Source organism: Lampris incognitus, chromosome 6, assembly GCF_029633865.1.
Source record: "Lampris incognitus isolate fLamInc1 chromosome 6, fLamInc1.hap2, whole genome shotgun sequence".
Taxonomy (NCBI): domain Eukaryota; kingdom Metazoa; phylum Chordata; class Actinopteri; order Lampriformes; family Lampridae; genus Lampris; species Lampris incognitus.
This window is the reverse complement of record NC_079216.1, coordinates 17,472,265-17,493,168: the sequence shown is the minus strand read 5'-3', so window position 1 is coordinate 17,493,168 and position 20,904 is coordinate 17,472,265. Positions and strand designations below refer to the sequence as shown.

At 44.8% G+C, this 20,904-nt stretch overlaps 12 non-coding genes across 12 annotated transcripts; all 12 read right to left on the bottom strand.

Annotated features, from left to right (window-relative positions):
• Window positions 1-291: 291 nt before the first annotated feature.
• trnam-cau (transfer RNA methionine (anticodon CAU)) lies at window positions 292-364 on the bottom strand. Its single transcript has one exon. It is a non-coding gene; the product is annotated as a tRNA-Met (tRNA).
• A 425-nt stretch (window positions 365-789) lies between these two features.
• Window positions 790-862, bottom strand: trnak-uuu (transfer RNA lysine (anticodon UUU)). Its single transcript has one exon. It is a non-coding gene; the product is annotated as a tRNA-Lys (tRNA).
• Window positions 863-2,883: 2,021 nt separating this feature from the next.
• trnam-cau (transfer RNA methionine (anticodon CAU)) lies at window positions 2,884-2,956 on the bottom strand. The gene has a single exon. It is a non-coding gene; the product is annotated as a tRNA-Met (tRNA).
• A 423-nt stretch (window positions 2,957-3,379) lies between these two features.
• trnak-uuu (transfer RNA lysine (anticodon UUU)) lies at window positions 3,380-3,452 on the bottom strand. The gene has a single exon. It is a non-coding gene; the product is annotated as a tRNA-Lys (tRNA).
• A 2,028-nt stretch (window positions 3,453-5,480) lies between these two features.
• On the bottom strand, window positions 5,481-5,553 carry trnam-cau (transfer RNA methionine (anticodon CAU)). Its single transcript has one exon. It is a non-coding gene; the product is annotated as a tRNA-Met (tRNA).
• A 425-nt stretch (window positions 5,554-5,978) lies between these two features.
• Window positions 5,979-6,051, bottom strand: trnak-uuu (transfer RNA lysine (anticodon UUU)). Its single transcript has one exon. It is a non-coding gene; the product is annotated as a tRNA-Lys (tRNA).
• Window positions 6,052-8,079: 2,028 nt separating this feature from the next.
• On the bottom strand, window positions 8,080-8,152 carry trnam-cau (transfer RNA methionine (anticodon CAU)). The gene has a single exon. It is a non-coding gene; the product is annotated as a tRNA-Met (tRNA).
• A 425-nt stretch (window positions 8,153-8,577) lies between these two features.
• On the bottom strand, window positions 8,578-8,650 carry trnak-uuu (transfer RNA lysine (anticodon UUU)). The gene has a single exon. It is a non-coding gene; the product is annotated as a tRNA-Lys (tRNA).
• A 2,021-nt stretch (window positions 8,651-10,671) lies between these two features.
• trnam-cau (transfer RNA methionine (anticodon CAU)) lies at window positions 10,672-10,744 on the bottom strand. Its single transcript has one exon. It is a non-coding gene; the product is annotated as a tRNA-Met (tRNA).
• Window positions 10,745-11,169: 425 nt separating this feature from the next.
• On the bottom strand, window positions 11,170-11,242 carry trnak-uuu (transfer RNA lysine (anticodon UUU)). The gene has a single exon. It is a non-coding gene; the product is annotated as a tRNA-Lys (tRNA).
• A 2,028-nt stretch (window positions 11,243-13,270) lies between these two features.
• trnam-cau (transfer RNA methionine (anticodon CAU)) lies at window positions 13,271-13,343 on the bottom strand. Its single transcript has one exon. It is a non-coding gene; the product is annotated as a tRNA-Met (tRNA).
• Window positions 13,344-13,766: 423 nt separating this feature from the next.
• On the bottom strand, window positions 13,767-13,839 carry trnak-uuu (transfer RNA lysine (anticodon UUU)). Its single transcript has one exon. It is a non-coding gene; the product is annotated as a tRNA-Lys (tRNA).
• Window positions 13,840-20,904: the final 7,065 nt, after the last annotated feature.

The window sequence follows — 20,904 nt, the reverse complement described above, 5'->3', positions numbered from 1 at the left end:
GATGATTGCGTTTCCATATTTGGCGACATCAGTACTCTGAAATGCACCTGTGAGACGTATGTTCCGTATAGGGCTGCCAATCCAGTTTATCTATGCAGTGCAACTTTGCTCTGATTTTAGAGAGTTGTAGCATGGTGACGCAGGAAGAAGTAAAGGTATCAGGCAAGCATCGGTAGTGTATTTCTACAACACTGAAATGAACGACGATAAAGGCATTTGGACATTTGGCTTGATGGGCAATCTGAAGATAAGAGTTTATGACACAAATCTACAGCGAAATACCAAATTTTGTGCCCCGTGTGAGGGTTGAACTCACGACCTTCAGATTATGAGACTGACGCGCTGCCTACTGCGCCAACGAGGCTGGGGCCCAATATTGAGGTACAGTCTCGCAACAAGTGAAAAACTGTGTGCTAATTAAACAACGTCTCCAAGCGCCATCTTGTTAAAGCAGCTAAAAGCCAGGAATTTCCCGACTGCTGTAAGTTGGGAAAAATAACATGCACTCATATTAAGTCTCACATTAAGGTTGAGAAAGTCTGTGGGTCCCTTTTTCAGCAGACTTCACGAGACAACCAAGTCACTTTGTTTCCGCTGCTCCCCTATGTGCAGCACATTCAACTGCAGTCGCTTGAGTAGCGGTTCATCGGGACACCAGCACCTCCATAATTGATTGGAGTTATTTAAGTAGTAGTTCTTCAGGACACTAGCACCTGTGCACACTTTTATAAATAACTCTTGAGCAGCAGCACTTCAGGTGACGAGAATTTTTCTGAAGCGTGAACCAGACGCCTGAACAGGGACTTGAACCCTGGACCCTCAGATTAAAAGTCTGATGCTCTTCCGTCTGAGCTACTCAGGCCCTTCCTTCTCTCTTAAGCGCCAAAGAAAGTCATGCTTGCCCAAGTGTTTCTCATGTCAATTTTATCTGTATAACCCTACATTATAATCTAGTCCCAGATGGGTTTAAAGTCACAGTTACATTTTGTGCAATGTATAATGCCCCTTTTCTTTGACCCTCGATTCAGACGAGGAAAAACTCAATGTGATTTTTTTTGTTCATTTAATTTGAATGTTTCGGCAAGTTTCAAATTGGGAACTTGCACATACAGATTCAGGAAACTAAAGAGGGACACAGCTAAATCTCACCATTCACCCCCATCAAGACACCCCCATAGATTTCCACTGTGGATCCCAGAAAGAAAACCATATATCTAAAATCAAGAATCCTTGCTTAGTGTTAAACGGAGCAAAACAGAAGTTCAGCATATGTAACGTGCATGGATAAGCAGACACGCTGGCTGGCGGGTCTGATCGTTTAGTGGGGCGGTCAGCGATGTCTCCTGCGGTGCGGGCGACACGGGATCGGTTCCCGGCCGCGGCAGTTCCTGTGGTTGCGTTGTCCCTCAAATTCGCTACAGTATTAAACGGAGCAAAACAGAAGTTCAGCATATGTAACCGATCATAGAAGTCATTCTTATTCCTCAAAGATAGGGGAGCAGAGATAATGAATCCATGTGGACTCATCTTTCTGGCAAGATAATACGTTTTGGCTCTGTTTTTCTTTGTGACCTAAGATTGTTTCATCTTATCATCATTGGCGCTCACATGAAAAAAAACAAACAAACACAAAACGCTGTAGTTTCTGATCTGTGGGTGTTGTGCCTCGATCTACTGCTTATGCCTATGTGATGCCAGCAGCCGAAGATTACGTTCAGCGTCCGTAGCTCTGGCCCCAGGTAAAAGCAAATATCAGTAGGCCATGCTAGTTTTGATGTAGTAGGTAATAGAATCGCCTATTACTAGCGTGTTTTGTTTAGTGTTGCCTGAGAGGACATGCAAACCAGAAAAACAAACTGTGCACTGAGGAGGGGTGACTCAAACCAGGCCACACAGCCGGCAGCTGGTGCAGGTGAGCACTCCTATCCTGCGAGACCGAGATAAACCAAGCTTCATTTTCGGATATGGCCAAGCTATTGCTAGCACTGTCGCAGATGCCAACGAGATGACTATGAAGCCGAGGCTGTAAGGTATCTCAAATGCCAATCGCCTCTAACTTAATGGAATGAAACCCCTCTTGCTGACGTGTGGACAAGCCTCTCTAAGGGAGGGAACATACCTAAGCGGAGAGCACAGCTAGAAAAAGGCATTTGAACACACTTACATAAGTTAGCAGTAAACGGTAACGAGCTAAGCTAACTTCTGCTTCATTTGATGAGTATGCTATTTCAATGAAAGCTTATTGCCAAGGCATGCCAAACACTAGTTTAGACTCTCTTCCACACAACCTTCTGGTGAATTACACTTTACCGTGCGAGGTTCTTAAGGTGTGAGCTAGGGGACTTAGCTCAAGTGGTAGAGCGCTCGCTTAGCATGCGAGAGGCAGCGGGATCGATGCCCGCATTCTCCAGCCAGGAATTGTTGAGCATTGTCTGTATTCTGTTTGGAAGGCATTTGCAGTTATTATCAATTTAACTGTGAGACTTAACTAGTAGAAACGGCTGCCAATACAGTTGGTGTTTTCTAGAAGGGTGTCACATAGCTATATGTTAAGCAAGCATACTGTATTTCTACAACACTGAAATGAACTGTGATGATTGCGTTTCCATATTTGGCGACATCAGTACTCTGAAATGCACCTGTGAGACGTATGTTCCGCATAGGGCTGCCAATCCAGTTTATCTATGCAGTGCAACTTTGCTCTGATTTTAGAGAGTTGTAGCATGGTGACGCAGGAAGAAGTAAAGGTATCAGGCAAGCATCGTTAGCGTATTTCTACAACACTGAAATGAACGACGATAAAGGCATTTGGAGATTTGGCTTGATGGGCAATCTGAAGATAAGAGTTTATGACACAAATCTACAGCGAAATACCAAATTTTGTGCCCCGTGTGAGGGTTGAACTCACGACCTTCAGATTATGAGACTGACGCGCTGCCTACTGCGCCAACGAGGCTGGGGCCCAATATTGAGGTACAGTCTCGCAACAAGTGAAAAACTGTGCTAAACAAACAACGTCTCCAAACGCCATCTTGTTAAAGGAGCTAAAAGCCAGGAATCTCCCGACTGCTGTAAGTTGGGAAAAATAACATGCACTCATATTAAGTCTCACATTAAGGTTGAGAAAGTCTGTGGGTCCCTTTTTCAGCAGACTTCACGAGACAACCAAGTCACTTTGTTTCCGCTGCTCCCCTATGTGCAGCACATTCAACTGCAGTCGCTTGAGTAGCGGTTCATCGGGACACCAGCACCTCCATAATTGATTGGAGTTATTTAAGTAGTAGTTCTTCAGGACACTAGCACCTGTGCACACTTTTATAAATAACTCTTGAGCAGCAGCACTTCAGGTGACGAGAATTTTTCTGAAGCGTGAACCACACGCCTGAACAGGGACTTGAACCCTGGACCCTCAGATTAAAAGTCTGATGCTCTTCCGTCTGAGCTACTCAGGCCCTTCCTTCTCTCTTAAGCGCCAAAGAAAGTCATGCTTGCCCAAGTGTTTCTCATGTCAATTTTATCTGTATAACCCTACATTATAATCTAGTCCCAGATGGGTTTAAAGTCACAGTTACATTTTGTGCAATGTATAATGCCCCTTTTCTTTGACCCTCGATTCAGACGAGGAAAAACTCAATGTGATTTTATTTGTTCATTTAATTTGAATGTTTCGGCAAGTTTCAAATTGGGAACTTGCACATACAGATTCAGGAAACTAAAGAGGGACACAGCTAAATCTCACCATTCACCCCCATCAAGACACCCCCATAGATTTCCACTGTGGATCCCAGAAAGAAAACCATATATCTAAAATCAAGAATCCTTGCTTAGTGTTAAACGGAGCAAAACAGAAGTTCAGCATATGTAACGTGCATGGATAAGCAGACACGCTGGCCGCTGGCTGGCGGGTCTGACCGTTTAGTGGAGCGGTCAGCGATGTCTCCTGCGGTGCGGGCGACACGGGATCGGTACCCGGCCGCGGCAGTTCCTGTGGTTGCGTTGTCCCTCGAATTCGCTACAGTATTAAACGGAGCAAAACAGAAGTTCAGCATATGTAACCGATCATAGAAGTCATTCTTATTCCTCAAAGATAGGGGAGCAGATATAATGAATCCATGTGGACTCATCTTTCTGGCAAGATAATACGTTTTGGCTCTGTTTTTCTTTGTGACCTAAGATTGTTTCATCTTATCATCATTGGCGCTCACATGAAAAAAAACAAACAAACACAAAACGCTGTAGTTTCTGATCTGTGGGTGTTGTGCCTCGATCTACTGCTTATGCCTATGTGATGCCAGCAGCCGAAGATTACGTTCAGCGTCCGTAGCTCTGGCCCCGGGTAAAAGCAAACATCAGTAGGCCATGCTAGTTTTGATGTAGTAGGTAATAGAATCGCCTATTACTAGCGTGTTTTGTTTAGTGTTGCCTGAGAGGACATGCAAACCAGAAAAACAAACTGTGCACTGAGGAGGGGTGACTCAAACCAGGCCACACAGCCGGCAACTGGTGCAGGTGAGCACTCCTATCCTGCGAGACCGAGATAAACCAAGCTTCATTTTCGGATATGGCCAAGCTATTGCTAGCACTGTCGCAGATGCCAACGAGATGACTATGAAGCCGAGGCTGTAAGGTATCTCAAATGCCAATCGCCTCTAACTTAATGGAATGAAACCCCTCTTGCTGACGTGTGGACAAGCCTCTCTAAGAGAGGCAACATACCTAAGCGGAGAGCACAGCTAGAAAAAGGCATTTGAACACACTTACATAAGTTAGCAGTAAACGGTAACGAGCTAAGCTAACTTCTGCTTCATTTGATGAGTATGCTATTTCAATGAAAGCTTATTGCCAAGGCATGCCAAACACTAGTTTAGACTCTCTTCCACACAACCTTCTGGTGAATTACACTTTACCGTGCGAGGTTCTTAAGGTGTGAGCTAGGGGACTTAGCTCAAGTGGTAGAGCGCTCGCTTAGCATGCGAGAGGCAGCGGGATCGATGCCCGCATTCTCAAGCCAGGAATTGTTGAGCATTGTCTGTATTCTGTTTGGAAGGCATTTGCAGTTATTATCAATTTAACTGTGAGACTTAACTAGTAGAAACGGCTGCCAATACAGTTGGTGTTTTCTAGAAGGGTGTCACATAGCTATATGTTAAGCAAGCATACTGTATTTCTACAACACTGAAATGAACTGTGATGATTGCGTTTCCATATTTGGCGACATCAGTACTCTGAAATGCACCTGTGAGACGTATGTTCCGCATAGGGCTGCCAATCCAGTTTATCTATGCAGTGCAACTTTGCTCTGATTTTAGAGAGTTGTAGCATGGTGACGCAGGAAGAAGTAAAGGTATCAGGCAAGCATCGTTAGCGTATTTCTACAACACTGAAATGAACGACGATAAAGGCATTTGGAGATTTGGCTTGATGGGCAATCTGAAGATAAGAGTTTATGACACAAATCTACAGCGAAATACCAAATTTTGTGCCCCGTGTGAGGGTTGAACTCACGACCTTCAGATTATGAGACTGACGCGCTGCCTACTGCGCCAACGAGGCTGGGGCCCAATGTTGAGGTACAGTCTCGCAACAAGTGAAAAACTGTGTGCTAATTAAACAACGTCTCCAAGCGCCATCTTGTTAAAGCAGCTAAAAGCCAGGAATTTCCCGACTGCTGTAAGTTGGGAAAAATAACATGCACTCATATTAAGTCTCACATTAAGGTTGAGAAAGTCTGTGGGTCCCTTTTTCAGCAGACTTCACGAGACAACCAAGTCACTTTGTTTCCGCTGCTCCCCTATGTGCAGCACATTCAACTGCAGTCGCTTGAGTAGCGGTTCATCGGGACACCAGCACCTCCATAATTGATTGGAGTTATTTAAGTAGTAGTTCTTCAGGACACTAGCACCTGTGCACACTTTTATAAATAACTCTTGAGCAGCAGCACTTCAGGTGACGAGAATTTTTCTGAGGCGTGAACCACACGCCTGAACAGGGACTTGAACCCTGGACCCTCAGATTAAAAGTCTGATGCTCTTCCGTCTGAGCTACTCAGGCCCTTCCTTCTCTCTTAAGCGCCAAAGAAAGTCATGCTTGCCCAAGTGTTTCTCATGTCAATTTTATCTGTATAACCCTACATTATAATCTAGTCCCAGATGGGTTTAAAGTCACAGTTACATTTTGTGCAATGTATAATGCCCCTTTTCTTTGACCCTCGATTCAGACGAGGAAAAACTCAATGTGATTTTTTTTGTTCATTTAATTTGAATGTTTCGGCAAGTTTCAAATTGGGAACTTGCACATACAGATTCAGGAAACTAAAGAGGGACACAGCTAAATCTCACCATTCACCCCCATCAAGACACCCCCATAGATTTCCACTGTGGATCCCAGAAAGAAAACCATATATCTAAAATCAAGAATCCTTGCTTAGTGTTAAACGGAGCAAAACAGAAGTTCAGCATATGTAACGTGCATGGATAAGCAGACACGCTGGCCGCTGGCGGACGGGTCTGACCGTTTAGTGGAGCGGTCAGCGATGTCTCCTGCGGTGCGGGCGACACGGGATCGGTACCCGGCCGCGGCAGTTCCTGTGGTTGCGTTGTCCCTCGAATTCGCTACAGTATTAAACGGAGCAAAACAGAAGTTCAGCATATGTAACCGATCATAGAAGTCATTCTTATTCCTCAAAGATAGGGGAGCAGATATAATGAATCCATGTGGACTCATCTTTCTGGCAAGATAATACGTTTTGGCTCTGTTTTTCTTTGTGACCTAAGATTGTTTCATCTTATCATCATTGGCGCTCACATGAAAAAAAACAAACAAACACAAAACGCTGTAGTTTCTGATCTGTGGGTGTTGTGCCTCGATCTACTGCTTATGCCTATGTGATGCCAGCAGCCGAAGATTACGTTCAGCGTCCGTAGCTCTGGCCCCGGGTAAAAGCAAACATCAGTAGGCCATGCTAGTTTTGATGTAGTAGGTAATAGAATCGCCTATTACTAGCGTGTTTTGTTTAGTGTTGCCTGAGAGGACATGCAAACCAGAAAAACAAACTGTGCACTGAGGAGGGGTGACTCAAACCAGGCCACACAGCCGGCAGCTGGTGCAGGTGAGCACTCCTATCCTGCGAGACCGAGATAAACCAAGCTTCATTTTCGGATATGGCCAAGCTATTGCTAGCACTGTCGCAGATGCCAACGAGATGACTATGAAGCCGAGGCTGTAAGGTATCTCAAATGCCAATCGCCTCTAACTTAATGGAATGAAACCCCTCTTGCTGACGTGTGGACAAGCCTCTCTAAGAGAGGGAACATACCTAAGCGGAGAGCACAGCTAGAAAAAGGCATTTGAACACACTTACATAAGTTAGCAGTAAACGGTAACGAGCTAAGCTAACTTCTGCTTCATTTGATGAGTATGCTATTTCAATGAAAGCTTATTGCCAAGGCATGCCAAACACTAGTTTAGACTCTCTTCCACACAACCTTCTGGTGAATTACACTTTAGCGTGCGAGGTTCTTAAGGTGTGAGCTAGGGGACTTAGCTCAAGTGGTAGAGCGCTCGCTTAGCATGCGAGAGGCAGCGGGATCGATGCCCGCATTCTCCAGCCAGGAATTGTTGAGCATTGTCTGTATTCTGTTTGGAAGGCATTTGCAGTTATTATCAATTTAACTGTGAGACTTAACTAGTAGAAACGGCTGCCAATACAGTTGGTGTTTTCTAGAAGGGTGTCACATAGCTATATGTTAAGCAAGCATACTGTATTTCTACAACACTGAAATGAACTGTGATGATTGCGTTTCCATATTTGGCGACATCAGTACTCTGAAATGCACCTGTGAGACGTATGTTCCGTATAGGGCTGCCAATCCAGTTTATCTATGCAGTGCAACTTTGCTCTGATTTTAGAGAGTTGTAGCATGGTGACGCAGGAAGAAGTAAAGGTATCAGGCAAGCATCGGTAGTGTATTTCTACAACACTGAAATGAACGACGATAAAGGCATTTGGACATTTGGCTTGATGGGCAATCTGAAGATAAGAGTTTATGACACAAATCTACAGCGAAATACCAAATTTTGTGCCCCGTGTGAGGGTTGAACTCACGACCTTCAGATTATGAGACTGACGCGCTGCCTACTGCGCCAACGAGGCTGGGGCCCAATGTTGAGGTACAGTCTCGCAACAAGTGAAAAACTGTGTGCTAATTAAACAACGTCTCCAAGCGCCATCTTGTTAAAGCAGCTAAAAGCCAGGAATTTCCCGACTGCTGTAAGTTGGGAAAAATAACATGCACTCATATTAAGTCTCACATTAAGGTTGAGAAAGTCTGTGGGTCCCTTTTTCAGCAGACTTCACGAGACAACCAAGTCACTTTGTTTCCGCTGCTCCCCTATGTGCAGCACATTCAACTGCAGTCGCTTGAGTAGCGGTTCATCGGGACACCAGCACCTCCATAATTGATTGGAGTTATTTAAGTAGTAGTTCTTCAGGACACTAGCACCTGTGCACACTTTTATAAATAACTCTTGAGCAGCAGCACTTCAGGTGACGAGAATTTTTCTGAGGCGTGAACCAGACGCCTGAACAGGGACTTGAACCCTGGACCCTCAGATTAAAAGTCTGATGCTCTTCCGTCTGAGCTACTCAGGCCCTTCCTTCTCTCTTAAGCGCCAAAGAAAGTCATGCTTGCCCAAGTGTTTCTCATGTCAATTTTATCTGTATAACCCTACATTATAATCTAGTCCCAGATGGGTTTAAAGTCACAGTTACATTTTGTGCAATGTATAATGCCCCTTTTCTTTGACCCTCGATTCAGACGAGGAAAAACTCAATGTGATTTTTTTTGTTCATTTAATTTGAATGTTTCGGCAAGTTTCAAATTGGGAACTTGCACATACAGATTCAGGAAACTAAAGAGGGACACAGCTAAATCTCACCATTCACCCCCATCAAGACACCCCCATAGATTTCCACTGTGGATCCCAGAAAGAAAACCATATATCTAAAATCAAGAATCCTTGCTTAGTGTTAAACGGAGCAAAACAGAAGTTCAGCATATGTAACGTGCATGGATAAGCAGACACGCTGGCTGGCGGGTCTGATCGTTTAGTGGGGCGGTCAGCGATGTCTCCTGCGGTGCGGGCGACACGGGATCGGTTCCCGGCCGCGGCAGTTCCTGTGGTTGCGTTGTCCCTCAAATTCGCTACAGTATTAAACGGAGCAAAACAGAAGTTCAGCATATGTAACCGATCATAGAAGTCATTCTTATTCCTCAAAGATAGGGGAGCAGAGATAATGAATCCATGTGGACTCATCTTTCTGGCAAGATAATACGTTTTGGCTATGTTTTTCTTTGTGACCTAAGATTGTTTCATCTTATCATCATTGGCGCTCACATGAAAAAAAACAAACAAACACAAAACGCTGTAGTTTCTGATCTGTGGGTGTTGTGCCTCGATCTACTGCTTATGCCTATGTGATGCCAGCAGCCGAAGATTACGTTCAGCGTCCGTAGCTCTGGCCCCGGGTAAAAGCAAACATCAGTAGGCCATGCTAGTTTTGATGTAGTAGGTAATAGAATCGCCTATTACTAGCGTGTTTTGTTTAGTGTTGCCTGAGAGGACATGCAAACCAGAAAAACAAACTGTGCACTGAGGAGGGGTGACTCAAACCAGGCCACACAGCCGGCAACTGGTGCAGGTGAGCACTCCTATCCTGCGAGACCGAGATAAACCAAGCTTCATTTTCGGATATGGCCAAGCTATTGCTAGCACTGTCGCAGATGCCAACGAGATGACTATGAAGCCGAGGCTGTAAGGTATCTCAAATGCCAATCGCCTCTAACTTAATGGAATGAAACCCCTCTTGCTGACGTGTGGACAAGCCTCTCTAAGAGAGGCAACATACCTAAGCGGAGAGCACAGCTAGAAAAAGGCATTTGAACACACTTACATAAGTTAGCAGTAAACGGTAACGAGCTAAGCTAACTTCTGCTTCATTTGATGAGTATGCTATTTCAATGAAAGCTTATTGCCAAGGCATGCCAAACACTAGTTTAGACTCTCTTCCACACAACCTTCTGGTGAATTACACTTTACCGTGCGAGGTTCTTAAGGTGTGAGCTAGGGGACTTAGCTCAAGTGGTAGAGCGCTCGCTTAGCATGCGAGAAGCAGCGGGATCGATGCCCGCATTCTCAAGCCAGGAATTGTTGAGCATTGTCTGTATTCTGTTTGGAAGGCATTTGCAGTTATTATCAATTTAACTGTGAGACTTAACTAGTAGAAACGGCTGCCAATACAGTTGGTGTTTTCTAGAAGGGTGTCACATAGCTATATGTTAAGCAAGCATACTGTATTTCTACAACACTGAAATGAACTGTGATGATTGCGTTTCCATATTTGGCGACATCAGTACTCTGAAATGCACCTGTGAGACGTATGTTCCGCATAGGGCTGCCAATCCAGTTTATCTATGCAGTGCAACTTTGCTCTGATTTTAGAGAGTTGTAGCATGGTGACGCAGGAAGAAGTAAAGGTATCAGGCAAGCATCGTTAGCGTATTTCTACAACACTGAAATGAACGACGATAAAGGCATTTGGAGATTTGGCTTGATGGGCAATCTGAAGATAAGAGTTTATGACACAAATCTACAGCGAAATACCAAATTTTGTGCCCCGTGTGAGGGTTGAACTCACGACCTTCAGATTATGAGACTGACGCGCTGCCTACTGCGCCAACGAGGCTGGGGCCCAATGTTGAGGTACAGTCTCGCAACAAGTGAAAAACTGTGTGCTAATTAAACAACGTCTCCAAGCGCCATCTTGTTAAAGCAGCTAAAAGCCAGGAATTTCCCGACTGCTGTAAGTTGGGAAAAATAACATGCACTCATATTAAGTCTCACATTAAGGTTGAGAAAGTCTGTGGGTCCCTTTTTCAGCAGACTTCACGAGACAACCAAGTCACTTTGTTTCCGCTGCTCCCCTATGTGCAGCACATTCAACTGCAGTCGCTTGAGTAGCGGTTCATCGGGACACCAGCACCTCCATAATTGATTGGAGTTATTTAAGTAGTAGTTCTTCAGGACACTAGCACCTGTGCACACTTTTATAAATAACTCTTGAGCAGCAGCACTTCAGGTGACGAGAATTTTTCTGAAGCGTGAACCAGACGCCTGAACAGGGACTTGAACCCTGGACCCTCAGATTAAAAGTCTGATGCTCTTCCGTCTGAGCTACTCAGGCCCTTCCTTCTCTCTTAAGCGCCAAAGAAAGTCATGCTTGCCCAAGTGTTTCTCATGTCAATTTTATCTGTATAACCCTACATTATAATCTAGTCCCAGATGGGTTTAAAGTCACAGTTACATTTTGTGCAATGTATAATGCCCCTTTTCTTTGACCCTCGATTCAGACGAGGAAAAACTCAATGTGATTTTTTTTGTTCATTTAATTTGAATGTTTCGGCAAGTTTCAAATTGGGAACTTGCACATACAGATTCAGGAAACTAAAGAGGGACACAGCTAAATCTCACCATTCACCCCCATCAAGACACCCCCATAGATTTCCACTGTGGATCCCAGAAAGAAAACCATATATCTAAAATCAAGAATCCTTGCTTAGTGTTAAACGGAGCAAAACAGAAGTTCAGCATATGTAACGTGCATGGATAAGCAGACACGCTGGCCGCTGGCGGACGGGTCTGACCGTTTAGTGGAGCGGTCAGCGATGTCTCCTGCGGTGCGGGCGACACGGGATCGGTTCCCGGCCGCGGCAGTTCCTGTGGTTGCGTTGTCCCTCGAATTCGCTACAGTATTAAACGGAGCAAAACAGAAGTTCAGCATATGTAACCGATCATAGAAGTCATTCTTATTCCTCAAAGATAGGGGAGCAGAGATAATGAATCCATGTGGACTCATCTTTCTGGCAAGATAATACGTTTTGGCTCTGTTTTTCTTTGTGACCTAAGATTGTTTCATCTTATCATCGTTGGTGCTCACATGAAAAAAAACAAACAAACACAAAACGCTGTAGTTTCTGATCTGTGGGTGTTGTGCCTCGATCTACTGCTTATGCCTATGTGATGCCAGCAGCCGAAGATTACGTTCAGCGTCCGTAGCTCTGGCCCCAGGTAAAAGCAAACATCAGTAGGCCATGCTAGTTTTGATGTAGTAGGTAATAGAATCGCCTATTACTAGCGTGTTTTGTTTAGTGTTGCCTGAGAGGACATGCAAACCAGAAAAACAAACTGTGCACTGAGGAGGGGTGACTCAAACCAGGCCACACAGCCGGCAACTGGTGCAGGTGAGCACTCCTATCCTGCGAGACCGAGATAAACCAAGCTTCATTTTCGGATATGGCCAAGCTATTGCTAGCACTGTCGCAGATGCCAACGAGATGACTATGAAGCCGAGGCTGTAAGGTATCTCAAATGCCAATCGCCTCTAACTTAATGGAATGAAACCCCTCTTGCTGACGTGTGGACAAGCCTCTCTAAGAGAGGCAACATACCTAAGCGGAGAGCACAGCTAGAAAAAGGCATTTGAACACACTTACATAAGTTAGCAGTAAACGGTAACGAGCTAAGCTAACTTCTGCTTCATTTGATGAGTATGCTATTTCAATGAAAGCTTATTGCCAAGGCATGCCAAACACTAGTTTAGACTCTCTTCCACACAACCTTCTGGTGAATTACACTTTACCGTGCGAGGTTCTTAAGGTGTGAGCTAGGGGACTTAGCTCAAGTGGTAGAGCGCTCGCTTAGCATGCGAGAGGCAGCGGGATCGATGCCCGCATTCTCCAGCCAGGAATTGTTGAGCATTGTCTGTATTCTGTTTGGAAGGCATTTGCAGTTATTATCAATTTAACTGTGAGACTTAACTAGTAGAAACGGCTGCCAATACAGTTGGTGTTTTCTAGAAGGGTGTCACATAGCTATATGTTAAGCAAGCATACTGTATTTCTACAACACTGAAATGAACTGTGATGATTGCGTTTCCATATTTGGCGACATCAGTACTCTGAAATGCACCTGTGAGACGTATGTTCCGCATAGGGCTGCCAATCCAGTTTATCTATGCAGTGCAACTTTGCTCTGATTTTAGAGAGTTGTAGCATGGTGACGCAGGAAGAAGTAAAGGTATCAGGCAAGCATCGTTAGCGTATTTCTACAACACTGAAATGAACGACGATAAAGGCATTTGGAGATTTGGCTTGATGGGCAATCTGAAGATAAGAGTTTATGACACAAATCTACAGCGAAATACCAAATTTTGTGCCCCGTGTGAGGGTTGAACTCACGACCTTCAGATTATGAGACTGACGCGCTGCCTACTGCGCCAACGAGGCTGGGGCCCAATATTGAGGTACAGTCTCGCAACAAGTGAAAAACTGTGCTAAACAAACAACGTCTCCAAACGCCATCTTGTTAAAGGAGCTAAAAGCCAGGAATCTCCCGACTGCTGTAAGTTGGGAAAAATAACATGCACTCATATTAAGTCTCACATTAAGGTTGAGAAAGTCTGTGGGTCCCTTTTTCAGCAGACTTCACGAGACAACCAAGTCACTTTGTTTCCGCTGCTCCCCTATGTGCAGCACATTCAACTGCAGTCGCTTGAGTAGCGGTTCATCGGGACACCAGCACCTCCATAATTGATTGGAGTTATTTAAGTAGTAGTTCTTCAGGACACTAGCACCTGTGCACACTTTTATAAATAACTCTTGAGCAGCAGCACTTCAGGTGACGAGAATTTTTCTGAAGCGTGAACCAGACGCCTGAACAGGGACTTGAACCCTGGACCCTCAGATTAAAAGTCTGATGCTCTTCCGTCTGAGCTACTCAGGCCCTTCCTTCTCTCTTAAGCGCCAAAGAAAGTCATGCTTGCCCAAGTGTTTCTCATGTCAATTTTATCTGTATAACCCTACATTATAATCTAGTCCCAGATGGGTTTAAAGTCACAGTTACATTTTGTGCAATGTATAATGCCCCTTTTCTTTGACCCTCGATTCAGACGAGGAAAAACTCAATGTGATTTTTTTTGTTCATTTAATTTGAATGTTTCGGCAAGTTTCAAATTGGGAACTTGCACATACAGATTCAGGAAACTAAAGAGGGACACAGCTAAATCTCACCATTCACCCCCATCAAGACACCCCCATAGATTTCCACTGTGGATCCCAGAAAGAAAACCATATATCTAAAATCAAGAATCCTTGCTTAGTGTTAAACGGAGCAAAACAGAAGTTCAGCATATGTAACGTGCATGGATAAGCAGACACGCTGGCTGGCGGGTCTGATCGTTTAGTGGGGCGGTCAGCGATGTCTCCTGCGGTGCGGGCGACACGGGATCGGTTCCCGGCCGCGGCAGTTCCTGTGGTTGCGTTGTCCCTCAAATTCGCTACAGTATTAAACGGAGCAAAACAGAAGTTCAGCATATGTAACCGATCATAGAAGTCATTCTTATTCCTCAAAGATAGGGGAGCAGAGATAATGAATCCATGTGGACTCATCTTTCTGGCAAGATAATACGTTTTGGCTCTGTTTTTCTTTGTGACCTAAAATTGTTTCATCTTATCATCATTGGCGCTCACATGAAAAAAAACAAACAAACACAAAACGCTGTAGTTTCTGATCTGTGGGTGTTGTGCCTCGATCTACTGCTTATGCCTATGTGATGCCAGCAGCCGAAGATTACGTTCAGCGTCCGTAGCTCTGGCCCCAGGTAAAAGCAAACATCAGTAGGCCATGCTAGTTTTGATGTAGTAGGTAATAGAATCGCCTATTACTAGCGTGTTTTGTTTAGTGTTGCCTGAGAGGACATGCAAACCAGAAAAACAAACTGTGCACTGAGGAGGGGTGACTCAAACCAGGCCACACAGCCGGCAACTGGTGCAGGTGAGCACTCCTATCCTGCGAGACCGAGATAAACCAAGCTTCATTTTCGGATATGGCCAAGCTATTGCTAGCACTGTCGCAGATGCCAACGAGATGACTATGAAGCCGAGGCTGTAAGGTATCTCAAATGCCAATCGCCTCTAACTTAATGGAATGAAACCCCTCTTGCTGACGTGTGGACAAGCCTCTCTAAGAGAGGGAACATACCTAAGCGGAGAGCACAGCTAGAAAAAGGCATTTGAACACACTTACATAAGTTAGCAGTAAACGGTAACGAGCTAAGCTAACTTCTGCTTCATTTGATGAGTATGCTATTTCAATGAAAGCTTATTGCCAAGGCATGCCAAACACTAGTTTAGACTCTCTTCCACACAACCTTCTGGTGAATTACACTTTACCGTGCGAGGTTCTTAAGGTGTGAGCCAGGGGACTTAGCTCAAGTGGTAGAGCGCTCGCTTAGCATGCGAGAGGCAGCGGGATCGATGCCCGCATTCTCCAGCCAGGAATTGTTGAGCATTGTCTGTATTCTGTTTGGAAGGCATTTGCAGTTATTATCAATTTAACTGTGAGACTTAACTAGTAGAAACGGCTGCCAATACAGTTGGTGTTTTCTAGAAGGGTGTCACATAGCTATATGTTAAGCAAGCATACTGTATTTCTACAACACTGAAATGAACTGTGATGATTGCGTTTCCATATTTGGCGACATCAGTACTCTGAAATGCACCTGTGAGACGTATGTTCCGTATAGGGCTGCCAATCCAGTTTATCTATGCAGTGCAACTTTGCTCTGATTTTAGAGAGTTGTAGCATGGTGACGCAGGAAGAAGTAAAGGTATCAGGCAAGCATCGGTAGTGTATTTCTACAACACTGAAATGAACGACGATAAAGGCATTTGGACATTTGGCTTGATGGGCAATCTGAATGTAGCCGGGTGGTAAATCTGTTAAATATGTTAAATGATTTTCCACTTAAATTTAGTATAGTTTAACTGTTAATATATGTAATTGTTACACTGTCAAGCCATGTAAAATGTCATTTGATGTATTTAAATTGTGAGGCAGATTGTGAGTGTATTTTTATAGTTTTGGTTGTCATTGCATGTTTTGACCAGTAAGTGGCAGTGGCGGACTTTTATTGTAACTCCGTGCAAGTTATCCAAGTGCATCTTGGGTATTCTTTCTTTTTTTCTTGTGTGGAGCGCCTGAAGATTGCGGTGTGACGAGGCTCTGACTCCGTAGTAAGTAAGGGTAAATATCTTGTGAAATATACCTGTAACATTATTCCAAACAATATTGTATGTCGGTAATTTGACAAGATGGTTTGATTTAGACGCTACTGGAGTTGATGTTCGGTGATTTTGGGCGCGAGCCGTCGACCGCTGTTCGCCATTGCAGGCATGACAAGGTAATGTTGGCGTGAATAAAGCCACACCATGCCATTGTATTTGGGATGTAAAGGTTTTATATGCATTTTAATTCTGTTTAAAGGTAACTGACAGAGTGAGAAGTTGCGCGATCTTCAGGAAGTTCCACATGTCTTTGTTAAACCCTGTTTAACGTACATAGTCCACTGCCGTATTTTGCACCGTATTTTGTATTTATTATTTCCCTTTTTAAAATCTTTTCTGTTAAACTTGCCACATCTGTGAACATTTATGAGCTGTTTGCTCGAAAGACACAGGAATGTATGCACTCAGTAAAACGATCTGCATTCGAAGGTTCAAACAATAAAATTAAAGCTACAAGAACCCCGGAAGTAATTGTGTCCTGTGTGGTATCTAATTCCACGGGCTACATAATTTTGGTACCAGGAGTGGGGCGTAGCTAAAACATTTTTTTTAAAATTGGCAACAGAGTGGCTTATTTTTACTTAAAAAAAAAAAAATACGGCAGTGGTGAAGATTGCTGGTGACGTCCGTTGGTGTTGAGTCTGAAGCCATCCTGCTGTGGAGGTGGTGACCAGCGAGAGACGACGTGAGGGCATCTAAGAGGTTCTGGTGCTTCCTGTTTCACACGACTCAGCCGTACCAGCGCAGAGGACTCCAGCGCTAACTTCAGCTACAAAGACCAAGATCCAGCAAGGCTCCAAGTTAAAGACTGTCCTTGTAGTATCCTTGAACCAGGTTTTGAACTAAATATCCTCATTTATACTGGACTGAGTAAAGATTAATATATCATTATGTCTAGTGATTCTGGTGATGAAGGGAGTTCACGTAATGATAATGGCCACACCTCAGGTGGCATAATGGGTATAGGTGAAGGTGCTACAAAAGAAATGCAGACCACCATGCAAGAGCTTGCCAGACTGCGAGATGAGCTCACCAGGTTAAATGGTGAAGCAAGGGCTCAGAGAGCAAGTGATAACAGTGCACCCACACGTTCATACATCTACGTTCCAAGAGAACGCCAGATCCAAGCATTTAGTGGGGAGTGTGGTACAGACAGGAGATCTGTCGAAGAGTTTATTGAAGAGGTTGAAAGGGTTTTAAGATACAGAGAGCAAACAACAGAGGAACAATGTGACTATATACTATCTCTATTGCATGGCCCTGCATTGGAAGAGGTGCGACTATGCATGAGGGGTCAGTCAGTGGGGCCCAGTGATTTATACTCTTACCTGAGCAATGCATTTGGGGAAAAGCGCAGTTCCACACAGCTTTTGCAGACCTTTTACAACCGTAACCAAACTGATGGAGAAGACCTCCGTGACTACTCCCATGCACTATCCCAGATTTTGAGCTCTGTAGTGAAACAGTCCACAGATGTAATACCTAATGAGAAAACTGTGCTCAGAGACCGGTTTATTGAGGGTTTAAGAGAAGCAGCACTCAGGCGTGAACTCAGGAAAATGGTTAGGGACAAACCAGAGAGCAGTCTTCTAGATGTGAGGAACGAGGCCCTCCTGTGGGAGATGGAGGACAGCAGGTCTCATCGTCCCAGGGTCATAAAGAGCAACCAAGTTACATTAGAGGTTCCGGAAACCCAGTGCTCTATTATTAAAACAAACAATGACCAAGGTATTGCATTAAATGATGTTCGGAGAGCAGTAGCCCATCAAGAAAAACAGCTAGCAGAGTTAGGCAAAACACTCGCTGATCTAGCCTTTGCTGTAGGTGAACTGAGTAAGCGCAGCACTCAACAGACATTCCTAGAGCCCAAGCCACGACCTAGACCCCAGCCAAAGTTCACACCAGATGGTCAGCCTATCTGTTTCAAGTGTAGAGGCATAGGTCACATTGCAAGAAAATGCTCACAGGCCAGAGGGGGTCAAGGGGACGCAACACCTAGTTCTTATGTAGTGCAGGAAAACTCGCACCCTCAGTTGTCATGAGCCACACAACTCGAGGGGAGGAAGCTGGCTCACCAAAAGAGACTCCAGACAGAAGCAGGATCTTAGAGCGTGCAGTCGGAGAATGTAAAACTGTTGAGGTGAAACTACGAGGTGTTACAGTGTCCTGCTTACTTGACACTGGTAGCCAGGTCAGTACAATTTCTGAGAGTTTTTTCAGGGAACACCTGTCAGTGAAAGGTGAAGACATTCACCCGGCATTTGAGTGGTTAAAGATCACTGCAGCTAATGGATTAGACATACCCTATATGGGCTATGTGGAGCTTGATGTAGAAGCCATGGGTCTGACTATCCCAGAGCGAGGTTTTCTGATAGTTAAAGATTCTGAACACTCTTCCTCTGTTCCAGGTCTAATAGGGATGAACATTGTCAAAAAATGCAGAGAGCTAGTACACACTGAGTTTGACACCACACTGCAGGAGAGGTTTGACTCAAACTGGAGAGAGGCTTTTAATCATCTTCATGCAGTACATGCAACAGACAGACTCTCTTTCGCTAGGGTAGCTGGTAAGGATGTAGTCCATGTACCTGCTTCATCTGCTGCTACAGTTATGGCCAGGGGACTCAGGACCGTGAGTGAGGATGGTTCTTTTTTGTTGCTGGAGTCTGTGGGTGTCCCCGTTCCTGGAGGTTTGGTTGTTGTGCCTACTTTGGTTTCATCGGGCAATCACATTTTTCCAGTCCGAGTCATGAACATGTCTGATGAAGATATCTGGCTAGGGCCACGGACTAGGCTAGGGGTTTTGACTCAGGTAGACTGTGTGAAAAGTGATGAGCTTTGTGAGGTACAGTTCCAGAGAATCTCAGCGGACACTGAACAAGTGAGTATCAGTGAACACCCCGAAACACCGACAGATGTGCAGGAAATTCTCGGCAAGCTCAATTTTTGTGGTAGCCCAGAACAGCAAGCACAGCTGACTTTGTTACTGGAGAAGTACTCTTTTGTGTTTGCAACAGAAGATGAAGATCTAGGCCACACTGACAAAGTACAACATGAGATCCATCTGACAGATGACATACCTGTAACACAGCCATACAGACGAATCCCACCCACACAGTACAGTGAAGTCAGGGAACATATTGGCAAGCTGCTTAAAAAAGGGGTCATTCAAGAAAGCTCTAGTGCTTATGCTTCGCCCATAGTACTAGTGAGAAAGGCAGATGGTAGTCTGAGGCTATGTGTTGATTACAGGAAACTCAACTCAAAGACAAGACGTGATGCATTCCCGCTCCCGAGAATTGATGAGAGTTTTGATGCGCTGAGAGGGGCAAAGTTCTTTTCGACCATAGATCTGGCGAGCGGATACCACCAGGTAGCTATGCATGAGAGGGATCGGACTAAGACTGCATTTACTACACCGTTTGGTCTGTATGAGTACGTGAGAATGCCTTTTGGTGTTTGTAACGGTCCAGCTACATTTCAGAGACTTATGCAAGTTACTATGAATGATCTCATTTTTCAGATACTCCTGGTCTACCTAGATGACATCTTGGTTTTTTCAGAGACATTTGAGCAGCATTTGGAGAGACTTGAGACTGTGTTTAAGAGACTGGCAGAGACGGGCCTTAAGGTGAAGTTGCAGAAGTGTGCTTTTCTACAACAGTCAGTAAAGTTTTTGGGTCATCAGGTGTCAGCAGAAGGTATAGGAACTGACCCCTCCAAGGTCTCTGCTGTTAAGAACTGGAAGGTCCCAACCACTGCCAAAGAGCTGCAGTCGTTCTTGGGTTTCTGTAGTTACTACAGGAGATTCATTCGAGGCTTCTCACAGATTGCCGGGCCACTGCATGACCTAGTCAACAAATGTTCAGGTGTGAAAAAAACAGGGAAAGTAGGTCACCAGTTTTGTAATATGTGGACACCAGAGTGTGACTCTTCCTTTGAGCAGTTAAAGGAAAAACTTACCTCTGCTCCCATTTTGGGTTTTGCCGATTTCACACAACCATTTGTAGTTGAGACAGATGCTAGTCAGCATGGATTAGGCGCTGTATTGTGTCAGCAGCAAGGTGACACCAGACGTGTCCTAGCATATGCTAGCCGCAGACTACGCCAGGCTGAGAAGAATGACCGAAATTATAGTAGCATGAAGTTGGAGTTGCTTGCCTTAAAATGGGCAGTTGCTGAAAAATTCAGGGGTTACTTGCTTGGTTCAAAGTTTGTTGTCCTGACTGATAACAATCCCCTCTGCCACCTCAAGACAGCCAAGTTAGGTGCTATAGAGCAGAGGTGGGTAGCGCAACTGTCTGTTTTTGATTTCGAGGTTAAGTACCGTCCTGGTTGCAGTAATGCCGCCGCAGATGCTCTCTCTAGGCAGGAGTTTGCAGGGGAGCCTGAAACAGACCCTGACTCGGATTTTGACGACTGTATCACTGTGTGTAACCTGATTGAGCGAGGAACAGTTCTGGATCCTGGTCTTGTCTCTAGAGGTCTGGAGTGTTACAAAGTGAGACAGATCCGTGCTGGGGAGTCGAGGTCTGGTGAGACAGGTACTAAACAGGGCAACACCCCCACACTGCCAGGTTATACCAGAGAGGAGCTGGTAGGTTTTCAGGCCGGTGACCCCACCCTAAAAGAGTTTAGGGCATTTTGGGATCGGGGGAGGAGGCCATGTCCCAGAGAGAGAGCAGCCCTGTCTAGTCAAGTGAAAAGATTGTTGAAACAATGG